Source organism: Vombatus ursinus, unplaced genomic scaffold, assembly GCF_900497805.2.
Source record: "Vombatus ursinus unplaced genomic scaffold, bare-nosed wombat genome assembly UNPS02014231.1, whole genome shotgun sequence".
Lineage (NCBI taxonomy): Eukaryota > Metazoa > Chordata > Mammalia > Diprotodontia > Vombatidae > Vombatus > Vombatus ursinus.
Window position 1 is genome coordinate 43,415 of NW_020954009.1, and position 8,493 is coordinate 51,907.

The following is an 8,493-nucleotide window of genomic DNA, read 5'->3' on the forward strand; positions in this document are numbered from 1 at the left end:
AAGGAAGGAAGGAAGGAAGGAAGGAAGGAAGGAAGGAAGGAAGGAAGGAAAGAAGCATTTCTTAAGTGCCTACTATGTGGCAATCACTGTTCTAAACATTCCACAAATATTATTAACAAACATTATCTTATTTAATTCTCACAATAATGCTTAGTGTTAATTGTCATTATTACCCCTGTTTTGTAGTTGAGGAAACTGAGGCAAACAGAGGTTCATATTAGAGAACAATTCTTCCTGACTTCAGGCCAGGCAGCCCAGCACTCCACCCACTACAGCATATAGTAGCCTCATTAGAAAGGAAAGAAATTGCCCTAGTTCAGAAAGGAGGGGCTAGAAGACTAGTTTGTTTGTTCCCTGCCCCCCTGCCCCACCTCTCTTTCTCTCTGTCTCTATCCTTGTCCCTGTTCCTTTCACTTTCCCTCTCTCCCTTTTCCCTTCTCTTCCTCCTCCTCCTCCTCCTCATCCCCCTCCTCCACCTTCTCTTCCTCCTCCTCCTCCTCCACCTTCTCTTCTTCCTTCTCCTTCTCCTTCTCCTTTTTCTTCTCTGTCTCTGTCTCTGTCTCTGTCTGTCTGTCTCTCTCATTCTGTCTCTCTGTCTCTGTCATAAGGGATGGACTGGTAAAACTAAAAGTGTGTGGAGGTTTGGAGCTCTTAGTTATGAATTTAAAATAACAAGTATTTCACTTAAAAAGTTTTTTAAAATCTTCATTGGATTTAATTCAACAAATATTTATGAAGCACCTACTCAGTATAGAGCAGAGCTAGGAATGAGGGGAGTTGTAATGGTTAGATGAGAGAAAAACAAGACACTTGGTCATGAAGACCCAACAGTCCCCTTTGGCCCATAGGGGTTGCCAAGATAAAGCATCCTTCCAATCTGCGGGGTGTAGCTGCTGTTTCAGTCAAAGAGGTATTTTACTCTTCCAACAGGCTTGATTAATTGGTTGTGACAGGAAGACATATTATATCAAGATTCTCAGGTCAGTATGCTGCTACTGGGAATGATTGTGGGTCTCTGGGTGGAACGGGGCCAAGTGGACCATTAATCTATTACAATGAATGTCTCTTGGTTAGTTATAGCTAGTAACAAAAAAAAAAAAAGAATAACAAAGCATGTGTATATATGTAAATATGCATATGTATATATATATATATAAAACAGATTTATGAAATGTATGTATTATTTATCTATAAGAACATTATTATTCACTATATTATATATACTGCTATACTGTTATGCTGTACAATATATTATTTATATGTAATGTTTAATAATATAGTATTGTATGCAAAGTACTGCTATATACTTTGCACATAATGGTATATTATAGCATATTTATACAATGATATAAAATACAATATTTTACATATTCATATATCATTCTATATTATGTATAATGTATAATGCTATATTATTGTATAAGACAGACAATTGTTTTATTGGATAATGTAGCAGTATATTATGCATATATGATATTATTAAATATTATGTTCTATTATATATAGTATATTATACAAGTTAGATTATACCATATATATGATATATAGTATCTAATAATATATCCACATATATTATGTTACATATAATATAATACTGTGGCATCCTATATATATTAAAACTTACGATATATAATGTGTAATATGATATAATAACCATATGTATATATGAGATATGTGTCATTATATAATCAATATCTTTGTTGTGAATCTAATTATATTTTATTGATGTATGCTATATTATGTATATATTATGTAACATGATTTAATAATGTGTATCACAGATTATACATTATATATCAATATACAATGATATTTCTATTTATTAGATAATGACTCATATCATTAATGTAATATAGTATGCTATATTATGCATAATGTAATGTTATATATAAAAACACATACAATTTATATAGTATATATTATATAGACACACATTTAGATGTTCCCAAAATTGAGGAAATCCATCAGAGTAAAAAACAGACTGAATTGAGCACACGGTCTTTCAAAGAACACTCTCTAAAGGTATTTGAAAACACAGGAAGAGCAGCTTTTTATGTTTGAATATCTTAGGGGTTAACCAGAGGTGAGATATAGCAGTGGGTTTGAAAAAATGAGAAAAGGAAAAATAATGTGAGAGGATAAATTCTGGAATAAGAAGAGGCATGGACAAGGAAATAATGATAAGATAGGTTACCCTGAATTAAAATATAGATGAACTTCTAGAAGAAGCAAAGGAGAAACTTAGTTGAAATATATAACCACAAGGCAATTTTAATTATAAATAAATTTAAAAGATTTATTTAGAATATATATTAAAGTTTATAGGATGAAAAAGAAAAAAATGAATATAAGACAAGCACAATTGCCATTTTATTAATTCCATTTTATAAATGCTGGAGAAAATCACAAATTCTTACAGCCTGGGCTTATATTTTTACTTTTTTTTTAAATTTTTTTCTCTCTCCAAATATACCATAACCTCCCCTCCCTTACTGCATCCTCTCAGTTGAGAATCTTGCTTCATATTTCACTGAAAATTTGAGGCCATTCACTAAAGGCTCCTTCTTCTCCCTTCTTCTGAGTAATTTGAGCATTAATTCCTAGCACACAAAGAGATAGCATTTCTCTGTGCCTAAGCCAATCCCCTCCACATTCACAAGTGATCCTGTTCCATCTTATCTTTTCCAGACAATTGCCCCCATATCATCTCTACTCTCTGTCACATCTTTAATCACTCTCATTTACGGGTTGTTTCTCTCTGCCTATAAAGACTCCTGTGTCTCCTTCATCCTCAAAAAACCCTTCCTTCCTTGACATTCCCATCCTTGCTTGCTCTCATACCTATCTCTTCTTCATTTTGTGCTAATTTTCTTAAGAAACCCATCAATAGGGGCAGAGCCTAGATGGCAGAGTAATGGCAGTAACTCGCCTGAGCTCTCACCTAAACCCCTCCAAATACCTTTAAATAATGATCTTAAACAAATTCTAGAGTGGCAGAACCCACAAAAAGATGGAGTGAAATTTTTTTTTTTCCAGCCCAAGAAACGTTGGAAGGTTAGCAGAAAAGGTCTGTAGCACCAGGTTCATCACAGGCTGCACCAGCACAACCCTAGCTCCAGCAAACTAGGAGTAGGCCTTGAGAGCCACTGAATCAGGAGCAACAGCTGCATCTGGAGTTCTTAGTCCATAGATGGTAAGGACGTCAAATAACTGGTCAGAAGGAGATTACAGGAGTCTCTTTGCTAGCACTGAGGCAGGACTCTGTTGCTTTGCTCATTCTCAGACTGGGGCAAGGAGGAGTACTAATGCACCACAGCTTGCAGGCACAGTGGAGTGGGGACCCTCCTTACAATTCCAGGGCAGAAAAGAATGTTTCTGGTTACTCATAGACCAGAGCACAGGCCAGGAGAATAGTAAACACCTCTCCTTAGATCAGGCTACCTTGGAAGAACTGAAAATTTATAGGTCCCTAGAAGTATCTCTGAAAACACCTACACAAAACACCCTCCAGCCTGGAAGCAGAGCCCTACTTTAACAAAGAGTTAAAAGTCAAGTAATAGGCTGGGAAAGTGAGCAAACAACATGAAAAAAAAAACAACTTCTGACCATAGAAAGTTACTATGGTGACAATGAAAATCAAAACACACACTCAGAAGAAGATAACAGAGTCAAAGCACCTACATCCAAAACCTCCAAGAAAAACATGAATTGGACTCAAGCCATGGAAGAGGTCAAAAAGGATTTTGAAAATCAAATAAGAGAGGTAGAGGAAAAATTGGGAAGAGAAATGAGAGTGATATAAGTCTTACACACAAATCTTGAGTGATGCAAGAAAATCATGAGTAAAGTGTAAACAGCTTGGTAAGAGACATGAAAAAATAGGGAAGAAAATAACACCTCAAAAACAGACTAAGCCAAATGTTAAAAGAGGTACAAAAAGCCAATGAAGAGAAGAATGCCTTAAAAAGAGTTGGCGAAATGGAAAATGAGGTACAAAAGCTCACTGAAGAAAATAATTCCTTTAAAACTAGAATGGGGCAAATGGAAGCTAGTGACTTTATGAGAAATCAAGAAACAATAAAATAAAACCAAAAGAATGAAAAAATAGAAGGCAATATGAAATCTCTCTTTTTGTTTCTTCTTTCTTGTGGTTCCTCATGTATGTTTTAATTCTTCTTTACAACATGACTAATGTGAAAATATGTTTAATAAGAATATATATGTATAGCCTCTATCAGATTACGTGCTGTCTTGGGGAGGGAAGAGGGGAGGGAGAGGGAGAAAAATTTAAAACTCAAAAGCTTATAGAAGTGACTGTTAATAAATTAAAATAAATTAATAGAAAAAGAATGTATATGTAGAGTCTATATCAGATTGCATACCATCTTGGGGAGGGGTGAGGGGAGGGAGGGGGAGAAAATTTAAAATTCAAAAGCTTATGGAAGTGAATGATGAAAACTAAAAATAAATAGATTAATTTTAAAAAAATTAAAAAGAGCCTAGACATCATCTTTCAAGGAATTATTAATGAAAACTTCCCTGATATTCTAGAACTAGAGGGTAAAGTAGAAATTGAAAGAATTCACCAATCACCTCCTGAAAGAAATCCCAGAATGAAAACTCCCAGGAACATTATCATCAAATTCCAGAGTTCCTAGGTCAAGGAGGAATTATTACAAGAAGTCAAAAAGAAACAATTCAAGTATGGTGGGACCACAGTCAGGATAATACAAGATGTATAATTTTTTACATTAAAGGTTCAGAAGGTTTGAAATATGATATTCTGAAGAGCTAGGATTACAACCAAGAATCACCTACCCAGCAAAACTGAGTATAGTCCTTCAGGGAGAAAAAATGGGCGTTCAATGAAATAGAGGGCGTTCAAGTATTTTTTATGAAGAGACCAGAGCTTAATAGAAAATTTGACTTTCAAATATAAGACTTAATGGAAACATAAAAAGGTAAATATATAAGGAAAATCATATTGGACTTAATAAGTTTAAACTGCTTATAATCCTACATAGGAAAATGATATTTGTAACTCATAAGAACTTTCTCATTATTAGAGCAGATAGAAGGATAGATAGAGGTCACAAGTGTGAGTTGAATATGAAGGAATGATATCTAAAAACAAAAGGAAAATTAAGGGATGAGAGAGGAATGTACTGGGAGAAGGGGAAAGATAGAGCTAGAATGGGATGAATTATCTCTCATAAAAGAGCAAGAAAAAAAATTACAGTGGAGGGAAGATGGGGGATGTGAGGGGGAACGAATGCCCGTTATTCTCAACAGAATTGGCTCTGAGAGGGAATAACATACACACTCAATTGTGTAAAGAAATCCATCTTACAGTACCAGAAAGTAAGAAGGGAAAGAGAGAAGGGTGGGGTTATAGAAGGGAAGGCAGACTGAGAGAGGAGGTAGTCAGAAGCAAAGCACTTTTGAGAAGGGACAGAGTAAAAGGACAGAGGGAATAGAATAAATTTTGGGGGATAGAATGGAGGGAAATACAGTTAACAATAGTAACTATGACAAAAAATTTGAAGCAAGTGTCTCTTATAAAGATCTCATTTCTCAAACATATAAAGAACTGAGTAAAATTTCTAAAAGTAAGAGCCATTCTCCAATTAATAATAATCAAAAGATATGAACAGTTTTCATGTGAAGTAATCAAAGCTATCTATAGCCATGTGAAAAAAAATGCTCTAACACTTTTGATTGAAGAAATGCAAATTAAAACAATTCTGAGGTACAACCTCATACCTATTAGGTTGGCTAATAAGACAGAAAATGACAAATTGTGGAGAGGATGTGGGAAAAATGGGGCATTAATGCACTGTTGGTGGAGTTGTGAAATGATTAAACCATTCTGTCGAGCAATTTGGAACTATGCCCAAAGGACTTTAAAACCATGACCCAGCAATACCACTTCTAGGTCTGTATACCAAAAAAAGAAAAAAAAATAACTACATGAAAATAAACAAATATTTATGGTTGTCCTTTTCTGGTGGCGAAGAATTGAAAATTGAGGAGATGCCAATCAGTTGGGGAAAAATGCTATCCTTCACCAGAGTAATAACTGATGGTTTCTGAACACAGACTGAAGCATACTTTTTTTCTTACTTTCTTTATTTTTCTTGACTTTTTTTGTTTGTTTTCTTTCAGTCTATGTTTTCTTTTGTGACATGACTATTATAAAAATGTTTTGCTTGACTGCACATGTATAACCTATATAGAATAGCTTGTCTTCTCAATCTGGAGGGGTGGGGGTGTGGAGGTAGAGAGGGAAGAAGAAAGAGAATTTCAAAGTCAAAGTTTTAAAAATGAATGTTAAAAATTGATTTTACATGTAACTGGGGAAAAATAAAATTCCAAATAAAATTTTTTTAAAAATTGGCTTAAAGTGGGGATAACACACACACCCAATTGAGTATAGAAATCTATCTTACCCTACAGAAAAGTAGGCAGGGAAGAGGTTAATAGAAGGGAGTTGGGAGTGATGATAGAAGGGAGGGTAGATTGGGGGAAGGGATAGTCAGAATCAAAACACTTCTGAGGAGGGACAGGGTGAAAGGAGAGAGAGAAAGAATAACAAGAAGGAGGGATAGGATGGAGGGAAATACAGTTAGCAATATTAACTGGAGGAAAATTGAAGCAAGTTTCTCTGATAAAGGCCTTATTTACCAAATATATAGAAAAGTGAATCAAATTTATAAAAATAAGAGCCATTTGCCAATTGATGAATGATCAAAAGATGTGACAGTTTTCAGATGATGTAATCTGGCTATCTATAGCCATATGAAAAAAAATGCTCTAACTCACTATTGATTAGATAAATGCAACTTAAAACAATTCTGAGTTACTACCTCATATCTATTAAATTGGCAAATAGGACAGAAAAGGAAAATGACAAATGGTGGAGGGGATAGAGGAAAAATGAGACATTAATGCACTGTTGGTGGAATTGTGAACTAATTCAACCATTCTGTAGAGCATTTTGGAACTATGACCAAAAATCTCTAAAATGATGCATATCCTTTGACCTAGCAATACCACTACTAGATGTAACCCAAAAGAGATTTAAAAAAAAAGAAGGACCTATATGTACAAAAATATTTATAGCCGCTCTTTTCTGGTAGCAAAGAATTGGAAATTGAGGGTGACTGAGCAAATTATGGTATGTGATTATGATGGAATACTATTGTGCTGTAAGAAATGATGAGCAAGATGCTCTCAGAAAAACCTGGAAAAACTTATATGAACTGATGTAAAGTGAAATGTGCTGTACACAAAGTAACAACAATATTGTAAAACAGATTAGCTGTGAATGACTTAGCTATTCTCAGCAATACAGTAATCCAATACAATTCTGAAGGACTTATGATGAAAAATGCTCTCCATCCCCAAATAAAGAACTGATGGTGTCTGAATACAGATTGAACCATATTCATTTTGCTTTATTTTTCTAGAGATTTTTTTTCCTGTGTTTTCTTTCACAACATGACTGTTACGGAAATGTTTTGCAAGACTACACATGTATGACTTCTATATAATTGCTTGCCTTCCCAACTTGAGGAGCTGGTTGGGGGAATGAAGAGAGAGAATTTAGAACTCAAAATTTTAAAAATAAATATTAAAAATCGTCTTTACATGTAACTGCAGAAAAATAAAATATTAAACCAAAAGGAAAAACAAGAAAAAAGGAAGAAAATTTTAACCTCCTACAGAGTGCACATAGAATCCAGCAACCCCATATTTCTCCAAATGCCAATACTATGGGATCTTAGGGTTATTGTTGTTCAGTTGTTTTCAGTTGTCTCTGACTCTTCATGACCCCATTTGGGGTTTACTTCCCAAAGATACTGGAGTGTTTTACCATTTCCTTCTCCAGCTCATTTTATAGAAGAGGAAACTGAAGTAAACAGGGTTAAGTGACTTGCCTACATTTACTTAGCCAGTAAGTGTCTGAGGCTGCCTTTGAACTCATGAAGCTGTCTTCCTGACTACAGGCCAAGCACTCTATTCAGGCCCAGTGCCACCTAGCTGCCAGCTAGGTTAACTACTACTCAGCCACATTCAATTTTGCTTTAAGACTGCATGAAATTGAGACAGATCTGGAAAGTTGATACTTTAAAAAACGTAAATGTGCTGAAAACATGCCCAAATTCACTTGTTGCTCTTCCCAAATAAAGGGAAATATAAGTAAGCTTCTTCTTAGGATTATAGATTTAGATTTGAAAGGCACTTTAGAGATCACTGACCTAAACCTTCATCCGGACAGAACGGAGAGGGAAATTTACTACAAGTTTTCAATGAACAAAGTTTTTTTAAGGTACAAGCTTCCTGAAACTTTCTTACTTGCAATAGCAAGTCCACTGCAAAAAGGAATGAGATAGAGAATTAGTTCAGTAGGCCTATGAAAAATTATCAAAGTTGAATTACATTGGTATTGATGATTCATACTTAACCTTAGTGGTTTGCTTACTTGCCATA